The 26,043-nt window shown below is 37.8% G+C and overlaps 1 long non-coding RNA gene across 1 annotated transcript; it reads left to right on the top strand.

Annotated features, from left to right (window-relative positions):
* The first annotated feature begins 22,037 nt into the window (after positions 1-22,037).
* On the top strand, positions 22,038-22,280 carry LOC122055068. Its single transcript, XR_006132851.1, has 2 exons — positions 22,038-22,081; positions 22,194-22,280. It is a non-coding gene; the product is annotated as an uncharacterized LOC122055068 (long non-coding RNA).
* Positions 22,281-26,043: the final 3,763 nt, after the last annotated feature.

Here is a 26,043-nt window from a genome sequence, read left to right as displayed (position 1 = left end):
AGAATTTTATATGTTCAAATTCAAATGTTTTATGAATTTCAAAGATTAGAAATAATGAAGAACTAAATTGATATTTGAGAATTTATAGGGGTCAAATTATAAAAATGTCAAGAAATAATATTAATAAAAAATATTTAATTAATTTAGTAAGAAATAATTTATTTCAGATTCCAAAATCGATTCTAGATTATTATTATGTGCATGCTAGAAGTTAATTTAGTTAAATTATTCAATGCATTGGTAAAATAAATTTATTTTGACATTTGTTTGATGGTTTATTTGTTCAAATATTTTTTTCCTAAACAAAGATGTTATCTTTTAACAAAAAATTTTCAAAATTTTTTAATCGTTATGTAACTTTTTATAAATTTTGTAATGAAAATAAAAGTTTTAAAATTAAAAATGTTTCGAAGATTGATTTTTGAAAAATTTAATTTTTCTATAGATAATCATTATATTTTCTATGCTTAGAAAAATTAGAAAGGTTTTATCACTTGGAGGCGTCTCGGATGTCTTTGGAGGCGCCTCCAATGTCAAGTCAGCAACGTAACTTTTTCCCAGAACACTATAGATGGCACCCTGGAGCTAGAAGTTCACCAACACACATTGTAATCATTTTCTGTATTATTTTTGAGTTTTCGATAATTTGTAAGAGGATACTCCACCTTCATGAAGGAGTTTTTTTAGTGAGCTTTCAATTGTCTTGGATTAACAATCACTTAGGTTGTAACTATGTAACCCCTCTACCTCTTATTTCTTAATGCTATTTATTTTTGTTAACTAAATTTTGTGTCATTGCTAAGTTTGATAGCAAAAGAAGGTTCTAACTTTTTTTGCAGATCGTCTATTCACCCCCTCTAGCCAGTCCAAATGTTCCAATAATTTTAATGTTAAAACAATATTTCAATGAGTAAATAAATGATTGGGACTGCATGACACTTATTATATTTCAAATAAACATTATTTGATCACGATCGAGCCTATAGAAGGTAGTATGTACCTTCTACACAGTGTAGAAGCTAGTTGCTAACTTCTACAACGGTGGCATTATATCAATTTGATTTTGCTTTTCTGAGTGATAACTATTGGACAAACAATCTATTGTTGAAGATATTAGGAAATTAGTCGAATTTAAATACATCAAATTAAATTCAACTTATCTGTAGAAATGACCTGAGCAGATAATCTCAAGCTGCCAACAAGGGTTGGTTTATGCCAAGTGCTGAGTCCAGACTGCACAATGGCTGAGCGATAGAGTGGGTTGAGAGGTCGAGCATCTGGTTGGGCAGAGAACCTGAGTGGGCAATGTGCCCGAGTCACCGAGCGAGCAAAGAAGACCAGTGGCCGATCGGGCAGAGTAGCTGACCGGGTATAGCGGTCGAGCAACATATCAGTCTGAGTGATCGATCGGACAGAGTAGTCGACTAGGTATAATCATCGTGCAACAAAGTAGATTGAGTGACCGACCGAGTATAGTAGGTGATCGGGTATAGCGGACGAGCAATAGAGTAGACTGAGTGATCGACCGGGTATAGTAGCCAACAGGGTATAGCGGTCGAGTAGCAAAGCAGACTGAGTGACCGACCGGATAGGCAGAATAGCCAAGCGGGGAGAGGACCCGACTGAGGAGAGCAATCCATGGGCAGTGCAACCCGAGTGACAGAGCGGGTTGATGGGAGAAGAATCCGAGCGGGTTGATGGGCGAAGAATCTGAGTGGGTGAATAGACCAAGGCATGCGAGGGTCACAGTTTCCTTGAAATAGATTTTTCCCACCTCCAATTGTGCTTCGAGGATTTTCTCGGATCGTCTGTTTCCCAAGATACAATGGCTAATCGTGATTGTCACCAAGCATTGGTGGTCATGACGAACTAAGAGGTACCCGACTGTTGTTACGGGTACTTCATCGAGCAAGAGATGCACTACAGTGGAGGAGGGGAACGTAGGTGGAAAACTTCAATTTTCTATGTGTGTAACCTTTTACCTATAGTCGCAGTCTCCTTATATAGGAGTTCAGACCAATGGGCAACATTCATGATCATTATCAGCTATATTAATCTATGCATCCATTACATCCTTAAATAAGTAGAAAAAAAGTTTATGTGGCAAAATATTAGTTGTTTCACTTAGGTAAATTTTACCCTGACTTGTCCGACATTCGGTGCACGCAGGTCATACTCGCACACGAGTCAACATGATTCAGTACAATCTGACCATAGATTTGCACCCCTCCTGCGTACCCACGTGTGAGAGAGAGCCTCTCCCTATACATTTGTTCACATCATCAATGTATATGAATCAATATAAACCAACTAATATACCTTGAAACTGTAGGACCGTTGCGGCCGGCTAGAAGGGGGTTGGATATCCTGCAAACATAAAAAGACAAACCCTCCTCGAACTCTTTAAGCTAACACTTGCATATATAATGTAAGCTGATAAATTAAAAGCATAAAGAAAAAAGCGAGGCACAAAAGGTTTACTTGGTTACAATCGATGTGGTTGTTAATCCAAGGAAGATTAAGCTCACTAAAAATCTCCTTCAGGCGGAGAAGCCTCGTACAGCAATGTAGCGCAGAAAACAGAAGCTAAACTAGAACAAAAGTGCACAACTGTTTGGAATTACAATCTAGAGTTCATTAAAAAGCTTCTGGACCAAGGCTATATTTATAGCCTTGGTCGGGGCGCCTGGAAGAGTTCCGGGCACCCTGGGGGGAAAAAACTTATCCCCCAATGTTCAGATCGAGATAAGTCTCGATCTGGTCAACTTTACTGGTCCGGGCGCCCGGAAGGGTTCCGGGCGCCCCGGAGCCTAAAGTCAATAGCATTGACTTTTCATCCGGGACCTCTTCTTTGGTTCAATCCCACCTCGGTCCGGTTCATCGCCTCTGGATCCGCTCGCTTGAGTGATCTCTGCCATCCGGAAAAGGGATCACCCGAACCCAACTTCCGATCTTCTCGAGAGTGCTTCCCTCCGGCTTCTCGTCCCTCGGAATTGCCGCATGTTTCCTTCTCGTCCGCCAGCGTACTCATCCGCAGTCTTCGTCCCTCGGTCGTCGACCTTCTCGCTAGCTGCGTCTCTTGCTCCCCGAGCAATCTTCCGCTCCGGATTTCGTCCCTTGGAACCACCGCACGCTTCCTTCTCGTCCGCCGGTGTACTCTTCCGCAGCGCCTCATCCCTCGGACGCACAGCGTGCCATCCTTCTCGCTAGCTGCGTCTTCCGCTCGACTACCTGTGCTCCTAAGCTCCTGCACACTTAGACACAAGGTTAGAAACAACGCAGGACCTAACTTAACTTGTTGATCACACCAAAACAACCTTGGGGTTCTAACAATCTCCCCCTTTTTGGTGTGATCAACCCAAGTTAAGCTAGGGTCAAAACTAGACATAAAATTAAAACAAGTTATTGCAATAATGTGCAACAAGATAGAAAAAATTAAATATCAAAAAAAAATTTTAATTTTCAATTTGTACCTCCCCTTAGACTTATACTTTCCTTCTCCCCCCCTTTGATCACAAAAAAATGGGGTTCTAAACAAGATCTAAAGGTTAATATAATGAAAATATATCTCAATGATTTTCAAGGAAAATATTTCCAAGTCAAGGAAAATTTCTAAGTCAAGAAATAACTTTTGAAAAAAACTTCTAAGTATTCGTCATCAATAATTAAAAACTTTCTAAGCTGAAAAATTTATACAAGAAAATTTAAGAGAATTGATAAAATTAAAAGAAATTTTCTATGCATTTATTTATTTTATATATTCTAATGCTTTTATCAGAAAATTTTAAATTTACATTTTAATTTATCATAATTTCTTAACTTTGAAGCAAGAAATTTTGAGCATGTAGAAATTTGGGCAAATTGTAACATGTCATTTTCTATTGTATTTTGAATTCCTAATTTGCAAAGATATTTCGATAATATAAACTTGATAAAGTTTTTCGACAATACTTCTGATTTGCAAACTTCGTTCGACAAAATATTTCGTAATTTGCAAGATTCTTTTGTCAAATCATTTTGCGATTCGAAAAACTCTTTCAATGAGATAATTTGTACTTCGGAAAAATTTTTAGATCTGGAAAAAGTTTTCGAAAAATTACTTTGTGATTCGCAAGAATCTTTCGTCAAAACATTTTGTAATTCGAAAAATTCTTTCGATGATTCAATTTTTGATTCGCAAAAATCTTCAGGTAATTTGATTAATTGAACTAGTTGTTGAGAGGTTCGAGTCCATACCTTACTTACCTCGTCGGTCGTTGGTTCTCCCCCTCTTGAATTACTTTCTTCCGAAGATTCTCCCCCTTCATTTATCTCGGGATGTACTTCGGCTGTTGGGGCTGTCTCGGTAATTTCTTCCATTTCGGATTCTGATGACGGCTCGATGTCTATTGAGGGGACGACTTCAATCGGTTCTTCATAAAGTTTTAAGAACTTTTCCCAAAGTTCTTTTGAGCTGTTGTATTCGCCGATTCTTTTGAGATCTTCAGTTGGTATTGCGCTTAGAATGTGAAATGTTGCCCGACCGTTTGCCATAAACTCGTCGCGTTGCTTCTCGTTCCAGAGGCGTATGTCGATCTTTTCTCCGTTTGCTTTCTTTAGTGCTTCATAACCCGATTTCATTATTAAAGAAATACCAATATCAGAGTTAAGAAATACCTTTATTTGTTGCTTCCAAGAAACAAGCTCCCCCTTGAATGCTGGTGGGTGGTCGCTAGCTCCGGCCATCGTTTTGTTGCTTCAGACGGCGGTTAGTCCTTCTGAGGCGTCTCGGCTCTGATACCACTTGTAGGACCGTTGCGGCAGGCTAGAAGGGGGTTGGATATCCTGCAAACATAAAAAGACAAACCCTCCTCAAACTCTTTAAGCTAACACTTGCATATATAACATAAGCTGATAAATTAAAAGCATAAAGAAAAAAGCGAGGCACAAAAGGTTTACTTGGTTACAACCGATGTGGTTGTTAATCCAAGGAAGATTAAGCTCACTAAAAATCTCCTTCAGGCGGAGAAGCCTCGTACAGCAATGTAGCGCAGAAAACAGAAGCTAAACTAGAACAGAAGCGCACAAGTGTTTGGAATTACAATCTAGAGTTCATTGAAAAGCTTCTGGACCAAGGCTATAGTTATAGCCTTGGTCGGGGCGCCTGGAAGGGTTCCGGGCGCCCTGAGGGGGATAAAACTTATCCCCTAATGTTCAGATCGAGATAAGTCTCGATCTGGTCAACTTTACTGGTCCGGGCACCCGGAAGGGTTCCGGGCGCCCCAGACTGCTCCGGGCGCCCCGGAGCTCAAAGTCAACAACGTTGACTTTTTCGTCCGGAACCTCTTCTCTGGTTCAATCCCACCTCAGTCCGGTTCTTCGCCTCCGGATCCGCTCGCTTAGGTGATCTCTGCCATCCGGAAAAGGGCTCACCCGAACCCAACTTCCGGTCTTCTCGAGCGTGCTTCCCTCCGGCTTCTCGTTCCTTGGAATTGCCGCGTGTTTCCTTCTCGTCCGCCAGCGTACTCATCCACAGTCTTCGTCCCTCGGTCGTCGACCTTCTCGCTAGCTGCATCTCTTGCTCCCCGAGCAATCTTCCGCTCCGGCTTTCGTCCCTCGGAACCACCACGCGCTTCCTTCTCGTCTGCCGGTGTACTCTTCCACAGCGCCTCATCCCTCGGACGCACAGCGTGCCGTCCTTCTCGCTAGCTGCGTCTTCCGCTCGACTACCTGTGCTCCTAAGCTCCTGCACACTTAGACACAAGGTTAGAAACAATGCAGGACCTAACTTAACTTGTTGATCACACCTAAACAAACTTGGGGTTCCAACAGAAACTCTCAATATGAGACGAAATTCTCATTCACAATGGAGAGCTTCTTTCCTCTTCCACCTATTCTCCATTCACATATATCCAACAAGCCCCCACATAAATGGAGATAGGGTATGTGATAGCATTCAGCAATTGAGTCTAGTATAAGACAGGTTGGTTTTATCTTTTGAACATTCCCTTGTGAAAATATGTTTACTTACTGGCTGATAATAGACGTGATTTCCTTGAACTGTTCTTCTATTTGTGCAAGCATTGACATATCTCATCCAAGACTCTCCCTGATACAACTCAGTTCTCATGAATGTATTCGTTCTTAGCTATGAACACTCCTAGTTTTATAAGAAGTTCTAAGAATTGTACCTCCAATTCTCTTCAAAGTGACTCCACTTCTTTCTCACATAGGTGATACCTCAAGAGTCATCATCTACTCTTCTTGATCATTAAAAGCCCATCGGCTTACCTTGATCTAGTCACTGTTTTATTGGATTATCCCCCAATATGTGTCTAGTCAGTTCCAATTGGTTGTCCCTTTGAACCTAGTTCTTGGGATCTCTAATCAGCATAGGTTGGGTGTCCTCTGCACTAATAGCTGACAATGACATCAAACCCATCCCTTACAATGAGTTTGCAACTAACTCTCTATTTAACACCTTGGTTAACTGATCTGCTAGGTTATCCTTTAACTTTATATAGTCAACAATGATAACTCCCATTAAGAGTAGTTATCTAATGGTATTATGTCTATGATGTATATGTTTAGATTATCCATTATACAGATGACTCTGTGCCCGATCGATTACTGATTGACTATCGCAATGTATGCAAATTGTCGGCACAAGTTTCGGCCATCTCAGAATATCTTCTAAGAATTGTTGTAATCATTCAACCTCTTCACCATATTTGTCAAGAGCCACAAATTTAGATTCCATCGTGGATCTGGTTATTAACATTTTTTTAGAAGATTCATAGGAAATGGTTGTACCTTCCAAAGTGAATACATATCCACTTATAGACTTAGAGTCTTTTATTTGAGATATCCAACTCATATCACTGTATTTTTCAATCACAGCAGGATATCTCGTATAGTACAGTCCATATTCACAAGTATACCTTAAGTACCTCAGTACTCTTGTTATCCCTTTCCAGTGCTCAACACTAGGATTACTCATGTATCTGCTCAGTTTAATTACTGCGTAGGCTAAGTCTGGTCATGTACAACTCATCAGGTACATCAGACTTCTTGTAGGGGATCAGTGGCCGGCTAGAAGGGGGGTTGAATAGCTAGGTCACCCCCAATTTACTTTCTTCTCTACAAGGTGTTAGTGCGTAGCGGAATATACTAAACAAAAACAATAAGAACAAGCAAGAGTGCACAAACGCTAACACAAATCCTTTACGTGGTTCGGAGATTGCTTGCTCCTACTCCACGGCGTGCCCTTGACATGGACAAACCCTTGATCCTTCGGTGGATCAATCCCCGGTAATCTCCGGCTAGCTCTTACTCCTTCTCGGTGGAGTACAACCTCTCACAAAGCTCTCTTCTTCTTACAAGATGAAGACTTAGATTAGGAGGAAGAGAATGGCTTTGGACGCTTTGGACAATTGCTAAGGAGTTATTCAACAAGCATGAGTAACCTCCTTCAAGCCCCAAAGATTCCCTTAAATAAGAGGAGAGAGTTGATCATCATATCAACTTATCTCGGCACCAGTCGACTAGCAAAACCATCAGTCGACTGGTGCTACTGTTAGAGGTAGCCAACGGCTACTTTGCAACACCAACGGTCATTTACCAGTCGACTGCTAAAATTAGCAGTCAACTGGTAGTTGTTTGCTAAGCGAACAAAATGTTTCTGTTCTCAGCCAGTCGACTGCTAAAATTAGCAGTCGACTGGTGCAGTCGATTGCTAAAACATGCAGTCGATTGGTGCAGTTGACTGCTAAAAGTTACAACCGATTGGACTGCACCTTGTTACACACTCACACTCATCCTCTCTGGAGTCACCCTTGAAGTCCTCTTCCTCGACCTTCATCCCTCAGATGCACCCGAGCCCGCGGCTCCTCTCCGTGCCATCCTTCACGTTGCCTTGAAGTCCTCTTCCCTCGGCTCCACTCCGTTGCTCCTCGTCCGGCGGCCCCTCGGATGTCTTCCACACCATCCTTCACCGACTCAATGATCTGAGCCCTAGGATGAGTTTCCCAAGCTTAGTTGCACCAAGATTCTCATGTGTGTTTCACCAAGTCCTGCAAGACTCAAACACACATATCAAACACATATGAAAGCCTAACTTAAACTCTTTGACACACACATCAAAACCATGATCGTACAGATCAAGCATAGGTCGATTGCACCAACAATCTCCCCATTTTTGATGTGTGGCAATATGTTTAAGTTAGGCATAAATAACAACATGAAAATTAAGAGCAATATGTAAACATGAAGCATAATACCCAAGCTCCCCCTTAACATATGCTCTCAACCTTAATTTTCAAGTTTTGCACACAAGTAGGTTTCTAACTTAACCCTTCTCATTTATCCCCCTTTGACACCATCAAAAATTGTACCAAACATGTACACATACCAAGGTATCAATGTGGATTTAAAATTAACCAAAACCATCCCTTGAAGGTGCTGAAAAAGAGCCATCAGTCGACTGCTAACTGTCGCAGTCGACTGCACAAACCCAAATCGATTTTCAACATTCTGAGGTCAACTTCAGAAATGCATAAAAAATTCTAGAAAATTCAAAAAATCATGACATTTTGAACACATATTTCTTATAATGTTCGTTAACAAGGAAAAAAAAAATGTTTTCATGAAAATTTATCATATTTTTGAAGTTTTGATAAAAACTCAAACACTTTGAAAAACACTCAAGTTTGTATCAAATTAAACCCTAGTTTTGAATTCATATGTTTTAAAATAACTATACACTGTAAATAAAATATAAAATTATTTTTAAAATATTTAAAATTCCCAACTATGATCTATGGGCAAGATGTTTATTAATTAAACATTTACTTTCCCCATAGTTGGCCTATGATCATTAAAAATTGATACATTTCATAACTCATCAAAATGTCATAAGCATAAGTGAATTATTTGTATCATCCTATCATCTCACATTTATGGTTAGAAAATAAATGAAAATCATTGTGAGATAGGTAACCTCTACTTAGCCCTTTTGATCATGAAATTCTATCAAGGCTAAGTGTTCCCCCTTAAGATCTCAAGTCAACCATTTTTCAAGGATTTGAATTATGATTTCTATGGTTGACTTGACCTAAAATCCTCTAACCCTTGAGGATTGATTTTGGCACCCAATAGAAATTCTTTCTAATTGGGTTAACCAAATATTCCTTGGGGATCCATTTTCTATCTATGGTCTTGGTTTTTGATTGCCCCCTAGCAAGAAGACAATGGTAGGTCTTTTCATTGTTGGGTTCATTGTATCCTAACCCATTTTTCTTAAAACTTGCCCTTTGGCTCCCAATGATCATACTTAGGATTTTAGAGCCAATTTCAAATTTCCTAAGGGCATTGGTAAGGTATTCTACCTTTTTCCTTAATTTCCTATTTTCTTCTTCTAAACATGAATTATTTGAAGAATTAGAAAAAGCATGCATATTGTTGTCCTTAGAGCACATGGATTCTAATTTTTCCTCAAGCATGTTAATATCATGTTTCAAAGACTTATTTTTCCTTTTAGCCTTGAACAAATCATCATTTGTACTTGAAATAATTTTAATTAAAATATGGGGAGGGAGGTTATGTATCTCACTTACCGAGAAGTCCGAATCTGAAGTTTGTCCTCCCCCTTCACTTGAGCTCCCTTCTTCATCTTCACTTGAGCTCATTCCTTCTTCTTATTCGGATGAGGTGGAGGCTACATCATCAATTCCCATTAGAGCAAAATGGGAAACATGATGCTCTTCTTCATCGGATGATGATGGATCATCCCATGTTGCTTTTAGGTTTTTTACTTTCTTCCCTTTTTCTTTTGACTTCTTCTTCTCTTCCTTCTTATTTAAGAGGGGGCAATCATCTCTTATGTGTCCTTCTCCTTGACAATTGTAGTAAATGACCCTCCTTGTTCTACTTTTGCTTCTTGAGCTTTTCTTGAGATGAGATTTGTTAGTTGAAAACTTTTAAATGCTCTTCTCATTTTCCTTACCATATATGCCTCTTGATCGCTATCCATTGAGGCGCTTGATTCTTCGAAGTCGGAGGATGGTGGAGATGAAGATTTCTTCTTCTTTCCCTTTCCCTTTTTTGCCACAAGGGCTACTCCTCTTGATCTATGAGCTTATCCATCTAATCCTTCAACTCTTGTTTCGTGAAGTTCTATTGTTGAGAAGAGTTCATCTAGAGAGGATTTCTCTAGGTCTTTTGATATGTAGTATGAATCTACAATGGAGCTCCAAGTTGTGGTTCTTGGGAAAGCATTTAGGGCTTTCATCATCATGTCTCGATTTGAAAGTATCTCACCTACACTTGTTAGTCCATTAATAATTTCCTTAATTCTAGAATGTAAAATTGATACCTTTTCTCCTTTCTCAAGCTTGATATTGTTGAGTTGAGTTTGAAGGAGGTCTCTTTTTGCCAATTTTGCTTCTGATGTCCCTTCATGAAGCTCCACTAGCCTTTCCCACAAATCTTTGGCACTTGTATAGTTTCCAATTCTTGTTACTTCTTGTTGTGGAAGAACATGTAGTAGGTGATGCATTGCTTTGAAATTTGCTAGATGCTCTTCTTTTTGCCTTTTGGTCCATCTTGTTATGTCGATTGTCTCATTGCGTTCATCCTCGGGCTCTTCAAAATCACTTCTCATGATTAGCATAATGTCAAAATCGGTATTGAAAAATACCTCCATTTTCTTCTTCCACCAAGAGAAGTCCCCTTCGAATTTGGGTGGATGAATGTTTGAGTCGGCCATTTTGATGAAGTGCTCTTCTTGGCGATTAGTCCGTTGAAGGGTGTCCTTTCTCTGATACCACTTGTAGGGGATCGTTGGCCGGCTAGAAGGGGAGTTGGATAGCTAGGTCACCCCCAATTTACTTTCTTCTCTACAAGGTGTTAGACCGTAGCGAAATATACTAAACAAAAACAATAAGAACAAGCAAGAGTGCACAAACGCTAACACAAATCCTTTACGTGGTTCGGAGATTGCTTGCTCCTACTCCACGGCGTGTCCTTGACGTGGACGAACCTTGATCCTTCGGTGGATCAATTCCCGACAATCTCCGGCTAGCTCTTACTCCTTCTCGGTGGAGTACAACCTCTCACAAAGCTCTCTTCCTCTTACAAGATGAAGATTTAGATTAGGAGGAAGAGAATGGCTTGGAAGCTTTGGACAATTGATAAGGAGTTATTCAACAAGCATGAGTAACCTCCTTCAAGCCCCAAAGCTTCCCTTAAATAAGAGGAGAGAGTTGATCATCACATCAACTCATCTCGGCATCAGTTGATTGGCAAAACCATCAGTTGACTGGTGCTACCGTTGGAGGCTACTTTGCAGCACCAACGGTCATTTACCAGTCGACTGCTAAAATTAACAGTCGATTGGTAGCTGTTTGTTGAGCGAATAGAATGTTTCTATTCTCAGCCAGTCGACTGCTAAAACTAACAGTCGACTGCTAAAACATGCAGTTGACTGGTGCAGTTCACTGCTAAAAGTTGCAACCGACTGGACTGCACCTTGTTACACACTCACACTCATCCTCTCCGGAGTCACCCTTGAAGTCCTCTTCCTCGGCCTTCGTCCCTCAGATGCACCCGAGCCCGCGGCTCCTCTCCGTGCCATCCTTCACGTTGCCTTGAAGTCCGCTTCCCTCGGCTCCACTCCGTTGCTCCTCGTCCGACGGTCCTTCGGATGTCTTCAACACCATCCTTTACCGACTCAAGGATCCGAGCCCTAGGATGAACTTCCCAAGCTTAGCTGCACCATGTTTCTCATGTGTGTTTCACCAAGTCCTGCAAGACTCAAACACACATATCAAATACATATGAAAGCCTAACTTAAACTCTTTGACACACGCATCAAAACCATGATCGTACCGATCAAGCATAGGTCGATTGCACCAACACCAGTCACTCAAGAGTACTCTATCTAAGATATACTTTTATCTTATTTTTTGATAAATGTTAACTCGTATCTATCGATATTCGTGCCAATGCAGTATCACCCTTGGTGAATTTCTCAAGAATCTTGTCCATGTAATAGGACTAACTAAGAGCAAGTCATATTGTTGTTCTAAGAATTTTGATTCCTAGAATCACATCAGTTAGACTCATATCTTTCATGTCAAATCTGGAGTTCAACATGTACTTAGTGGATTTGATTATCTTATCATTACTCCCAATGATAAGTATGTCATCTACATATAGACACAAGATGACGTAGTCATTCTATATGGCTTTTATGTAGACACATTTATTACACTCATTAATTTTGAATTCACATTCCTTCATGGCATTATCAAATTTCTCATGCCACTTCTTTGGTGCTTGTTTCAAGCCATATAATGACTTTACCAATATAAAAATCTTGTTTTCCTATCCTGGCAAAGAAAACCTCTCAGATTGCTCTATTTATATTTTCTCTTCTAAATTTCAGTTTAGAAAAACTGTCTTAACATCCATCTGATGTATTTCGAGATTCCAGAGAGCGACGATAGCCAACAATACTCTAATGAAAGTTATTCTTGACATGGGAGAATACGTATCAAAGTAATAAAGGCCTTCTCATTGTCGGTATCCTTTGATTATTAATCTGGCCTTATACTTATCAATTATGCCATCTAACTTCATTTTCTTCTTCAAGATCCACTTGCAACCTAGTGGTTTACTTCCTGGAGGAAGATTCACATGTTTTCAAGTGTGATTTTGCAAGATAGATTCTATCTCAGATGTAATTATCTCTCTCCAGTGAGGTCCATCAGAAGTGTAAAATACAACACCCAAATGTTAATTAAATAATAAGGTTATTTGAGAAATAATCTTATTGGATTTTTCAGGAATTTTTAAAAAATTTCTAGAAATTTTTCGGAGTTCGTATGATGTATTTTAAGGGGATCAATTATTGGGCTGTAAGAAAGCCTGTTTGGGATACCCAAAGATGGGAGTTGATGAGGAATTTAACCTTAGGTTTAATTAAAATACCTAAGTTATAAATTTCTCTCCTCCCAATTCCTTCCCTTCTCATTCTCGCTGTTCCCCTTCACGACGTCGCGCCATCTCCTCCCCGATTTCTGCCCTAGCCAAACCCCTTTCACCTCCGCTGACACCTTCTCCTCTCTTCTCTCTCACACACCGCCCGCTCCTGAGCCTCTTCTTGCGATTCTCCTCTGGAAGATCGCCGACCCAATGGAGCAATCGTCGGTGCCATTCGACCCACCTCCGACCGAGCTCCCTCCTCCTTCTCCCTCTCGAGGTGTGGAGTCTTTCCCCTTTCTCGCAATCGATCCACTACTGGCAACTAAACCCGTGTGCCTTCTCCACCTTCGTCATCTCCCATCACTACAACAAATTTGTTAAAAGACAACACTATAAAGACAACGGTTTTTGAGGAAACTGTTGTTAATTTGACAAAAGACAACAGTTTTTGACAAAATCGTTGTCTTTTAGCTCTATAGAAAAACAAAAGACAACGGTTTTTGTAAAAACCGTTGTCGTTGAGCGAATTGTTTTATAATCAACAACACATTTTACAACGGTTTCCTAAAATCGTTGTTTTTAAGCGCATTTTTTAAAGGATTACACATTTTACAACGGTTTTTAAACCGTTGTAAACCTAATTCTTTTGTTCCATTGCCCTGGTTTAATGTCTTCCCCTCTCTGAAATATATTTTGGCGCGTGTTTTCCCTCCCTCATCCCGCGATCTCTTCGGGAACCCTAGGCAACTGTGTCTTTCTCCTCTCCTCATCCCGCGATCTCTTCACGCTCCCTCTCCTCACAGAATCTCCTCTTCCCGATCTCCTCACACAATCTTCTCCACTCCTCACACATTTTTCCTTCCACCCCTTTGCACGAACCCCTCTCCTCAAAACTCCTCTCTGGCTAAACCTCTCTCGCTGAAAGTCTCCGACGAACCCCTCTCCTTGAACCTCTCCTTCGAACTCCTCTCAGACTAACCCTCTTCCGCTGAACATCTGAACAAGCCACCTTCGTTCCCTTTTCAAATGGGGTGAATCCATAGTTACACTGATATAACTCAGGTATGGCTGGAAAAACTCTTTCATCTTTTTAGAAGGGTTTATAGTATTTTTTTCATCTTTTTAGAAGGGTTTAGAAAAAGACCATTGTGATGCATTGTTATATGGAGTTTGTAAACAACATACAAAAAGGTTTTTTTTTCCCTACTTTGGTAAAGTATATCATAGTAGTTGTTTCACTTATGTGAATTGAACAAATTATCTTGATACTAATCAATGGAGATGGACCTTGTAAAGTCTCCATGAATGTCTTCAAAATTTTATAGGCAAGTCTGCATTTTCAGTTTCAGGGGCAGATCAGGAACTCATGCGAGTCCCTTGATTTGGTTAGCTGTGGACCATGTGCAGCAACTAAAACAGGGAGACATCTGGTACCTATAGTGATAATGGAAATTAAAAGCTAAAAGACACAATTTGGAAATCAAAATATATCAGAAACATCATGCTACCAGGAGCAATATTTGAACACAAATTATTATTTTTTAAACAAGAGAAGCTCAACTAAAAAGGAGATGAGGGAAACGAATATACTAGCGATGCATTTAAACACGCTACTTCTGGTTTTAGATTTCCCAATTTAAAACAAGAGCTTGCACTACTTCTTGTTCAAGTTTTCCTTAGCTAAGAAGTTGTCCGACAATTAATAAGAAATCACAATACGTTTGATATGATGCCAATAAAGAAGGAAAACATGGTTCCATATAACTTGTCAATCCATACAAGCATGATCTACAACTAGAAGTTTTTTTTGCTAAATCATGTTATCCTGGTCTCTTCTTTACAATTCTTCTAGCTTGTCTCTCTTCAAAGTATACTTCTCTTATCTCTACTACATGCTTAATGTTTAAAATAATTGATTAATAGTTGTCACATTTAATATTAATTTAGCTGTATTTACCTTAATAATTAAATGAAATTATATATATATATTCCAGCATAATTCACTAGATTAATTTTGTGTTGTTTGTAGCATTGCTAATTTAATGTTATTCTTACAATTGTTTTGAAGGATTTGACTCATTATTAGCTGCTTAGTTGTATGAGTAATGGATAAAGATTGGATGTCAAAGAATAGGCTATCACATGAATATGAGATTGGGGTAGAGTCTTTCTTGCACTTTGCAACACAAAACGCTATAGATCCGAATGCAATACCTTGCCCATGTGCAAGATGTGGTAATCTAAAGGCGAAAGATGTTGACACTATAAGAGCACATTTGTGTTGTAATGGTATGGATTTAACATATTATACATGGATTTGGCATGGGGAAAAATCTAAGATCGGGAACTCAATGAATGATCGAGTAGGCCAAGATGACCACAAATCTTTTGCTGAGGAACCTATTGATATGGTACATGCTGCATATGATAGTTATGATGAGAATCCAAAACAATTCCATAAGCTACTTGAAGATGCTGAGAAACCTTTATATCCAGGATGTACTAAATTTACAAAGTTATCTTCATTTGTCAAATTATATAACTTGAAGGCAAAATATAGTTGGAGTGATAAAAGTTTCACTGACATACTTAGTTTGATCAGGGAAATGCTTCCAGATAACAATGAATTACCTTTATCTTTGTATGATGCAAAGAAAAGCTTATCTGCATTAGGGATGGATTACGTGAAAATTCATGCTTGCCCTAATGATTGTATCTTATACCGAAAGGAGTATGAGGATTTTACCAGTTGCCCTATTTGCGGGATGTCACGGTGGAAGTTGGGAAAAAAACATACAATAAATGAAGGAGTTCCAGCAAAAGTCCTTTGGTACTTCCCACCTATTCCAAGATTTCAAAGATGGTTTAAGAACAAGGAGATATCTAAGGAGTTAACTTGGCATGTTGATAAAAGAATTCGTGATGGATACTTGCGTCATCCAGCTGATTCACCCTCTTGGAAATTGGTGGATCACAACTGGCCTGATTTTTCTTCTGAGCCAAGAAATCTAAGATTGGCCATATCAGCAGATGGGATTAATCCCCATAGTACGATGAGTTCTGCATATAGTTGTTGGCCAATTGTTATGATCACTTACAACTTTCCTCCAATGTTATGTATGAAGAGAAAATTTATGATGCTCACTATGATGATTTCTGGTCCCAAACAACCGGGGAATGATATTGATGTCTACTTAGCACCTTTAATTGATGACCTAAAATGCTTATGGGATATAGGTGTTGATACATATGATGCATATCGAGAGGAAAATTTCTTGCTTAGAGCTGTTTTACTATGGACAATCAATGATTTTCCTGCATATGGGAACATGTCAGGTTGTGTTGTGAAAGGATATCATGCATGTCCAATATGCGGTGAAGAAACATATTCAATAAGGTTAAAGCATAGTAAAAAATGTCATATACTGGCCATAGAAGGTTTCTTCCTAGAAGTCATCCTTATCGAAGGCAAAAGAAAGCATTTAACGGGAATCAAGAGTTTAACCTTGCACCAAAACCATTAACTGGCCATGAAGTATTAAAAAGAGTTGAAAGTATTAATTATTGTTTGGGAAAAATGAGTGGGAAGCTTCAGTTAAAGGATGTTGATGAAAAATCATGCTGGAAAAAGAAATCTATATTCTTTGAACTTGAGTATTGGAAACATCTACATGTTCGACATGTTCTTGATGTGATGCACATTGAAAAAAATGTTTGTGAAAGTCTCATTGGTACGTTACTTGACATTCCAGGAAAAACAAAGGATGGAGTAGCAGCAAGACTAGACCTTATGGAGATGAATGTGAGAACTGATTTGGCACCAAAGATGGGGGAGAATAAAACATATTTGCCAGCAGCGTGTTTTACACTAAGTATGGTTGAGAAAAAAATTGTTTGCAATTCTTTGTTAGGAATAAAGGTCCCAACAGGTTACTCATCCAATGTTAAAAACCTTGTGTCGATGAAGGACTTGAAACTTGTTGGCCTTAAGTCACATGACTATCACACTTTGATGCAACAATTGCTTCCAGTGGCTATCCGTGGTGTCTTGCCTAAACATGTTAGAGATACTATCATTCGGTTGTGTGGATTTTTCAATGTGGTATATAATAAAGTGATAGATGTCTCAAAGTTGGATGATTTGCAAAGAGAGATTGTGATGCTATTGTGTTTACTTGAAAAATATTTTCCCCCATCTTTTTTTGATATTATGATTCATTTAACTGTCCATCTTGTGCGGGAGGTGAAATTATGTGGACCGGTATGGTATAGGCATATGTACCCATTTGAAAGATTCATGAAGATCTTGAAAGGCTATGTGCGAAATCGCAATCGACCTGAAGGATGTATAGCCGAAAGTTATATTGCTGAAGAGGCTGTGGAATTTTGCTCAGACTACTTGTCTAGTGTGCATACAATTGGGATCCCATCAAGGCATCGAAGAGTACAACTCATAAAGCCTCTATCTGGTTCAGTAATTCACTCCCCTAGTCATGATGAGTTGCATCAAGCACATCGTTATGTATTAGAAAATGATGATGATGTTGATCCTTATATCGAGTAATTTCTCTAACTTATTAATACTTTCTTGAACTTTTCTTATATTCAAATGGTTAACTTATCCCTAATCATTTCATCAGGGAGCACATGACATTTTTGAATGCAAAATTTCCTCATAAGGCTAAGTCCAAAAGGTGGCTACAAGATGAGCATAACCGATCATTTATTAACTGGTTACGTGATCGTGTAAGTTTCATAAGTTTTGAAATATAGGTTTTTTCAAAGCTAAGTTCAAATTTTATCACATTGTGAAATATAGGTTGCAAGTGCAGTTTGCCATTCCACTAGTCAAATATCAGAAAGATTGAAGTGGATAGCGCGCGGACCTAGCAATCAAGTGTTAAAGTATTCTAGTTATTTGATTGATGGGGTTACTTATCATACAAAAGAGCGTGATGATATACGAGTTGTTCAAAACTCCGGAGTAAGCTTAATCGCAAAGACAATGCAAGTTGCTAGTTCAAAGGACAAAAATCCAGTTGTCTCAGACATGATTTTTTATGGAGTCATTCAAGAAATATGGGAACTTGATTATCAAAAGTTTCAAGTTCCAATGTTTAAATGTAATTAGGTTGAGAATAATAATGGTATTAAATTTGATGATCTTGGTTTCACGCTGGTAAATCTCAAGAGAATTGGATTCAAATCTGACCCTTTTATATTGGCCAGTCAAGCAAAGCAAGTATTTTACATTGAAGATCCTCAAGAGCCTACATGGCATGTTGTACTTGCAACACCTACTAGGGAGAACATTGAATATATAAATGATGATGAGTTGGAAAATGATGTAATCCACTACCAATGTTTTACAAGAGGGTTTCTATCAATGGATGTTGATGGAATAGATGAGAAAAAACCACCATGTAGCCGTGAAGATTGTGATGGGACTTGGGTTATCAATAAATAAGTGATGGAACATGTTCCTTTTTTTTATTATGGTTCTTGTATGAGTAGCATTTTGAATGACATTGATGTATGTTGCAAATGGAAAACTACTGTACTTTATTTACCAATGCAGTGCATAGTGTAATTTTATGAATGGCTAACAAGTTGTCAATGCATAATGCAGGAATTGCATCATTGAAGAACTTAACAAGATTCTGGAATTGTATCTCTTCATTGCTTTGTGGAAACTATGACATCTCATGGAAAAAAGAGTACAAGAAAGGGAATTCAGGTAGATGGAAATATTGTAGGAACCAAAGAAGGTAATATGGCAAATTCTGCAAATTCTGGAAATTCTGGTACAGTAATGGAATCTCAAGAGACCGAAACAACAAGAACTTCAAGAGGTCGCACTCGTTTGGATAAGCTGGTTAGGCAAAGGGCCCACGGAATTAGAAAGGATATAAAATTCAATAAATTTGGACAGCCAATAGGAGACTTTGCTAGTGAAATGCAAAGTTATATCGGCATTCTCGCTCGGGAAAAGGTTAGGATAAGTTACAAGTCATGGAAGCAAGTTCCAAGTGGCGTTAAGGATTTAATATGAGAATCAGTTAATGTAAGTTAAATTTCTTTTGAAAATTTTAATTACCTTATATATGTTTATGATCTATTTAATGTAATGGGTTAATATTTTTTATAGTTGAGTTACAATGTTGACCCCAGATGGAAAAAGGGGTGTTTGAATTCGGCAAATAGTAAGTGGCGGCAATATAAAGCTCTCCTCACTCATAAGTTTATTTTTAGCAAGCTTGCTAAACCGGAAGAGTTGAAAGAACCACCAATTGGGTATGGTATTACACGAGATGATTGGAGTGCGTTTGTAATCAGTCGCATGTCGGACGACTTCAAGGTAAGGATTATAATTTGCTATTTTCAATTGAGTTGATCACAAGCCACTATTTTAGTTTTAAAGCTGGTATATATGAGGAATGTTCAATTAACTAGAAAGTAAGTGATGAGCAAAAGAAGAGAAGAAAGCAGAATGTATACCTACATCGGCTTGCCCGTAAAGGTTATGCTTGTTTTGCTGATGAAATAGTAAGTATTTCTGCTTAATTCGGTAAATATGATCTAGAATCTGCCTATATTTTATTCTTACTAAATCTATTAATGTGATTTATAAAGTTGTATATATTATACATTTTGATTGTAGGGAGATGAATTATGTGATGATGAATAGATTAATCGAGCGATTATTTGGAAGAAAGGACGGATGAATAAGAAGGGGCAATTTGACGGCAATGATTTGAAAATGGCAATAGAAAAGATTGTAAGCAAGCTCATTATGCGTCTTTCCTACTAAATCTATTATGCCTTTATGGTTTTTATTATGCCTTTGTCCTTTATTGTCGCAACAATAATATATTGTTACATTTATGTACACTACAGCATTGCAGAAAAAAATCCAAATCTGCATCTGCTTCTTGATCAAAATCTGCATCTGCATTAAAATCGTTTCATCTGCTTCTGCATCTGCATCTGCATCAAAATCATTTTGTTTTCTTAATAGGGAGTTATTAATTGATGATTTCTGCATCAAAATCGTTTCTTAATAGATGATTTCTGCATCTGCTTTTGTATATCCATATTAGTGTTAGTACTTAATAGGGAGTTATTTACCAGTAATTAATTTTGTACCAGTAATTATTTTGTTTTCTTTTGCATGACAGGATGATTATGTGCAACAAAAACGGGAGGGTAAGTTGCACTTAGAAGAGGCAAACACGGATATCCTTTCAAAAGCACTTTCATCTGAGGAGCATTCTGGGCGTGTGAGGGGTGTTGGAGGATATGCCACTCCAACATTCTATTTTAATGTTGGCAGCATAGTGCAGAAACACCTTGTTGATGAGCAGTTTATCCTTCAACAAAAAGAGTTGATGGAGGCAAAGATATTAATCTCACAACAAAATGCACGCATATCAAATCAAGATGAACGCATACAGAAACTTGAAGCAATGTTCAGAAAGGGTGCATGCGACTTAGATACGGATGAAAAAGGTAGTTGCTCAGTAAAGTTGCATCCCATGAGTGACGAAAATATCAAAATTGAAAAGTGTGTCCCAAATATTGAAACTTTGGATGATGATGACATGCAAATTTTGAACAATGATGATTTCTTCCAGGTATATATTTAGTTGTCATTATATTACTTAGTATTATTGAAACTATGAGTTGCATCAATTTATAACATGATTACTTATCTTCTAGGGTAAACCGGTTGCATTGACATTGGGTTCTAAGAGCAATATTGTTGCCTATGGTACAATTGTTCATGTCAATGCGGTTGGTAAATTACTTCATGGTGTTCCATTACCTATTAATTGTATGCGTGTCTCCATTGATAAGGCTGTGGATGAATTAGCACAATTGCCATGTCCAATTCCAAATCAATGTGATACAATTGGTGATGCTATTGGAACACATGTGGGATGGCCGGCTAACTTGGTAGTTATGCAAGATGAGGTAAATGTCATATTATATTTATAGTTAAATTGTCCAACAAAGATTAGTGTTGCACCTAACATGTGTACATTTGTAATTTTTAGAATCCTCAAAGGAAAAGAAGTGTTGTCCAAAGAAATAACCCAATTATTTCATCAAGTGTGCCAAGGTCATTGCATCTACTGTATTGTTATTGTAACCGTGCTCTAAATGATGAAACAAATATATCAATGATTTGTGAGGAGGGTTTCTTTGACGATCAATATGAAATCCTTGTGCACCTTGAAGATATCATTCCTTTTTATCATTTGGATCCCATAACTGCAAATTGTATAGTAATTTACATGTGGTAAGTCTTCTTATTCTATTTGTTTACCATATAAATTGTATAAACTTTATTGATTTAGCATTGTAACATTCTTCATTTTGAAATGGTAGGCATCTTTATAAAAAGCTGAAAACATATAACAATGTCCACAAAATCAGATTTGTTAATCCACACATTATCCCATATGTGGCATGTGTGACTCGACTGGACAAAAACAGCAAATTCGAGCAGTTGAATGAAAGAGCTAGTGTTTTGGTAGATAAGTTGAGTCAAGCATCAAGAAATCAACTTGTTTTGGTGCCACATAATGTTGGGTAAGTAAGACTTATAATATCAGTTTTAATTTATTGTTTCGAGAAATATGCATGCAATAATTATGTGATTTGTGCATAGTTATCATTGGATTCTCACTGTCATTGATCCATATAAGGAGACAGTTTATTTGTTGGATTCACTTAGTCATCGCATTCGTGACGAGGATTGGAAATACGTAGTAGATATGTGAGTACATTTTTTAATTTTATTAAGCATTTTTTTAATCAGTAAAACTCTCATATGTCCATTCTTATTGATGTATAAAGGAGCATAAGCTTGTTTAATTCAAACAAGGCAAAAAAAGGGAAAAAACATGTTACATGGGAAGTAGTAAAGGTATGCATGTCTACTTATGATTAAATTAAAAACAATTAAACATGTATATTAGACATTTACAATTTGTTTTTAACATAGGGCCCTCGCCAATCAGATGCGAAACAATGTGGTTTTTATGTGATGATATATATGAGAGATATTATTGAAGAATTGGCAACTATCGAGAGAGATTCACTTCGATCAATAGTAATATTTGACATTCAATTCTCAATCTTCTCAAATATTTGTGTGTTTATCATTTTGCACTTATCATCTTTTGATTGTTTTTTACTAATCTAATCTATGTCTTTGTTCACAGTTCATCAAACCCCAGTACTCTAGAGAAGAAATTGATGAAGTGCGTTCCGAGTGGGCAGAATGCATACAAGACTATATTTATGACTAGGTATTTAAAATCATACAATGACTTGATCTATTCGGCAAGTATTTGCATATAATGCAAATTACATAATCTGATCCTAATAGATATGCCCCTGGAAACATCATGATTATTAAAACTTTAGTGTGTAGGACATCTAGGTAGAACATCTCTATTTTATTATTATTCTTATACTGGAATGCATGAAATGTTTTTCAACATCTTAAGATTTTGAGATGTTCAAACATATATATCATTTGCTGGTAAACACATTTCTGTAGGACTAACACACTTGTCAGATTATGATGAACTGATTAACTTTGAGCATCATGAATTGTTTCCTTTCTTAATGGACAGTTTTCTGAAGACTAGGATTTACACGTAAAGGAGGTGAGCTAGATAAATATTTTGAGCAGTTACCTGATTTATGAACATGATAATACATGGGGAAAATGCAGGAGCAAGACCAATTTAATTAATAGTATTGAGATTCTTGTTTTCTTTGGGAATGAAAATGGTTTCTCAATCAAACAAAATTGAAAATATTTGAAATTTGCAATTTGTTGGACATGATGAATGGTCGGAATGGGTTAAAGTTGGATGAAAATAACTTACACTTTGTTGAGAATCACAATGATCAAGTTCATTCACATAGTTGTTTCGACTTACTTATACCAATTTAGCAATCACTGTATGCAAGATACACAAACTATCTAGACTTACCTAGAGTTGCTCTGATCTGACTGCTTTTTTCTTCCCAATGTATTCTGCCCTCCTTTATTTGCTGTTACTAGCTACAGGGATTGTTGGTATATTCCGTGTAAGGCTTCACCTTGACTTAAGCAGGGTGGTGTTATCATATTAGATTATGTATAGCTCATGTGTACTTGGTATGTGTTGGATTCAACTTCATCTGCTTGCTAGACGTTTTTGCCAATCCTGGTTTCAGTCCTTGTTTTTGCTAATCCTGGTTTCAATCCTTGTTTTTGCTAATCCTGGTTTCAGTCCTTGTCCACTGCACACTTTTGCTCTATTTCATGCACAAGATGATTTAATTCAATTACCTTATTTATTTAACTTATCTGTTGTACTATTTGTCCAACTTTGTACAATTAGCCTTGAACTAACAAAAGAAATGAATTTGAAGGGTTGGATCGAACAACCATATGAACCAGCTGTTTCATAAACTTTTTTTGTTCTCACTTGCTTCACTAATGAAATTGTGAAGCGGCAACGTTTCTCGTGCTTATTTGGCCATCCTTTTTTTTTATGGCTTTAACTATATTTTATTTTCATAACAGGGAGAAATTGCTGGGTTTGCAAGCTGGGAATGCAGAAAAAGAACCAACTGGGAGAAATTGCTGGGTTTGCAAGTTGGGAATGCAGAAAAAGAACCAGGGAGAAATTGTTGGGTTTAATATATAGCTGGGTTTGCAAGGTTGTGGTCTTATAAACTTAATTTTGTGGTTTCATCTTTTGTGGTTGTCATGATATATTGGATACTACTTGTGGTCATGTTTGTTTATAAACTTAAGTGAATGTACACATGTACCGGTTTTTGTTTGAGACAAGATGTATATATAAATTAAAGACAACTAATCGAATGTATATATGTTGAAAACTATTTTTGTGAATGTATAAATGTTATGTTGTACCTGCAGTTTGTGTGCAATGGCTATGGTTTTAATCGTTGTGAAAAGTACATATATAGACATGCAACTGAATGTACAAAGACAACGATTTTTAACCGTTGTGAAAAGTATTCTAAGACAATGGTTTTAAACTAAAATTTGAAGAAAGACAACATGTGTATATGTTGTTAATAGTATATCAGCTGCGATCAAATTTTTGCAAAACTGGAAATTACAATGATTTTATATTGTTGCAGAACTGTTGTCTTTGGTATTAAAAGACAACACTTTAAATCCGTTGCATGGCTGTTGTCTAATGTGGTCAAAGACAACGGTTTTAAACCGTTGTCTTTTACCGCACATTTAACAACAGTGTCAGTTACAACGGGTTTAAAGGGCCTATGACAACGGTTTTTAACCGTTGTCTTTTAATGTTTTTGTTGTAGTGCATAGCGCGTCGACAAGTGTGTCACCACCAAATCTTGATGACATCGGCATCATCCAGCCATCATAGGCTAAGTAGCCACCATTTCCAACGAGCAACCGAGTCGATCATGGCAGATCTACTCCTTTGGGCACAAGCAGGGAGGATGTGTGTTCTGACTAGATTTGGGAGGAGGATGACCATCAAGCATTGTCTTCTCTGCAGATTTCTTCATCGAAGGGACGCAAAATTCTTGTTTGGGGTAAGATTGCTGAATTTAGGGTTGATTTGGATTACAAGGATAATTAATAAAGTCACTAATTTGATCATTAGGTTTGCAAGGGAAGGAAGAATCGGACAGTAGTAGATCACTACTATTGGCCAAGAGTCCATTCCAGTGCCACCTTGCTGCCAAATTTAGGGTAATGGTTTGGTAATTGGATTTAATTTCAGATATAAGGTATGCATCACGGGATTAGATCTAATGCTATATTGTGGTTGGGATGGTGGTGTTACAGGGTACTTGATTTGGAGTTAGCAACTCTACTTAGCTTCGACTGTAATTTTCTAGTAGCAATGCTTTTGGCTGTAAATCAACAATAGAGCACCTTGGAACTGGGTGAGTGTTGAATTGATTGTGTTTGAACTAAAACCTCATTTGGATGATTATGGAATTAGTTAGTAATTAACAATGAAGTAAACGTGTATGATGGATCCAATTTAGAAATTCTTAATTAGATTAGGATTTAGATTGGCTAATTGATGCATGACAGAATTAACTAAACTAGACATTTTAATACATTGATTATAGATCCTTAGTTTTGTCTCGTATCTTGTATTTGTAGGATTCGAGTTGAATGTGATCTTTTGGACTTGTTGAAGACACTGATACGACCTTCTTTTAAGGCAGGTACTTCTTACTTTGACTCTCTTTAGTTCTTTGGAACTTGGTGCATGAGTAAGATTTTTTTTTGATAAGGACTGTTTTACCTTGACTCCACTCGTAATATTTCTTATGCTTGATACTTCCACTCAAACCTTTGAGTCATTCATTTCTATATCCATACAGTCTCTTGTTGTCATCTATGATATTTAGCAGATATTAGATACCAACCTTGTATGCTTTGATTGTTATTTATTTATGTACCGTATTGAGTATGCTGGCTTCATGTAGCATACCTGATGCCTGTCTATATGTATATGATGATTGTTGTATTTTGCGCATCATATCATTACATGCATGTCAACGACAAATTCTCCCTTGCGGTCGAGAGAGTCGTTGACCAGGGTCGCATGCTCAGCCACTGGAGAGAGTGGTAGCTAGAGCAGATGTTGCTTGTCCTATCGTGGCCCCACTCACTCACCCATGAGTAGAGAAAGATGGAGTTGCGAGCAGCAGGGACCCCCGTTGCAGATGTAACTAGTTAGCTACTATGCAACTGTCCACTCGGCCACTCGAGAGAGTGATAGCTGGAGTGTTATACAGTTTATCATTGACCCAGCCTCTCGACCATACAGGGGTCATGGAGCAGAGGGGTGGGCGGGAGTGACCATCAGTGCATACATTTTTATTATTGTTATACCTGCCTATGTTGTTGCTTTCTTATGTTTACAGTTGTTCATTTTGCCATGTGATACATTTATACTTGTTGAGCTATATATGTATTGATCGCATGTTGTTCAGCTCCGGTTTACTTATTAATAGAATGTCTTTATCTCACATGATTCCTTCGTA

This window comes from Zingiber officinale, chromosome 1B (genome assembly GCF_018446385.1).
Source record: "Zingiber officinale cultivar Zhangliang chromosome 1B, Zo_v1.1, whole genome shotgun sequence".
NCBI classification, from domain to species: domain Eukaryota; kingdom Viridiplantae; phylum Streptophyta; class Magnoliopsida; order Zingiberales; family Zingiberaceae; genus Zingiber; species Zingiber officinale.
This window is presented reverse-complemented; position numbering and strand designations above follow the sequence as displayed.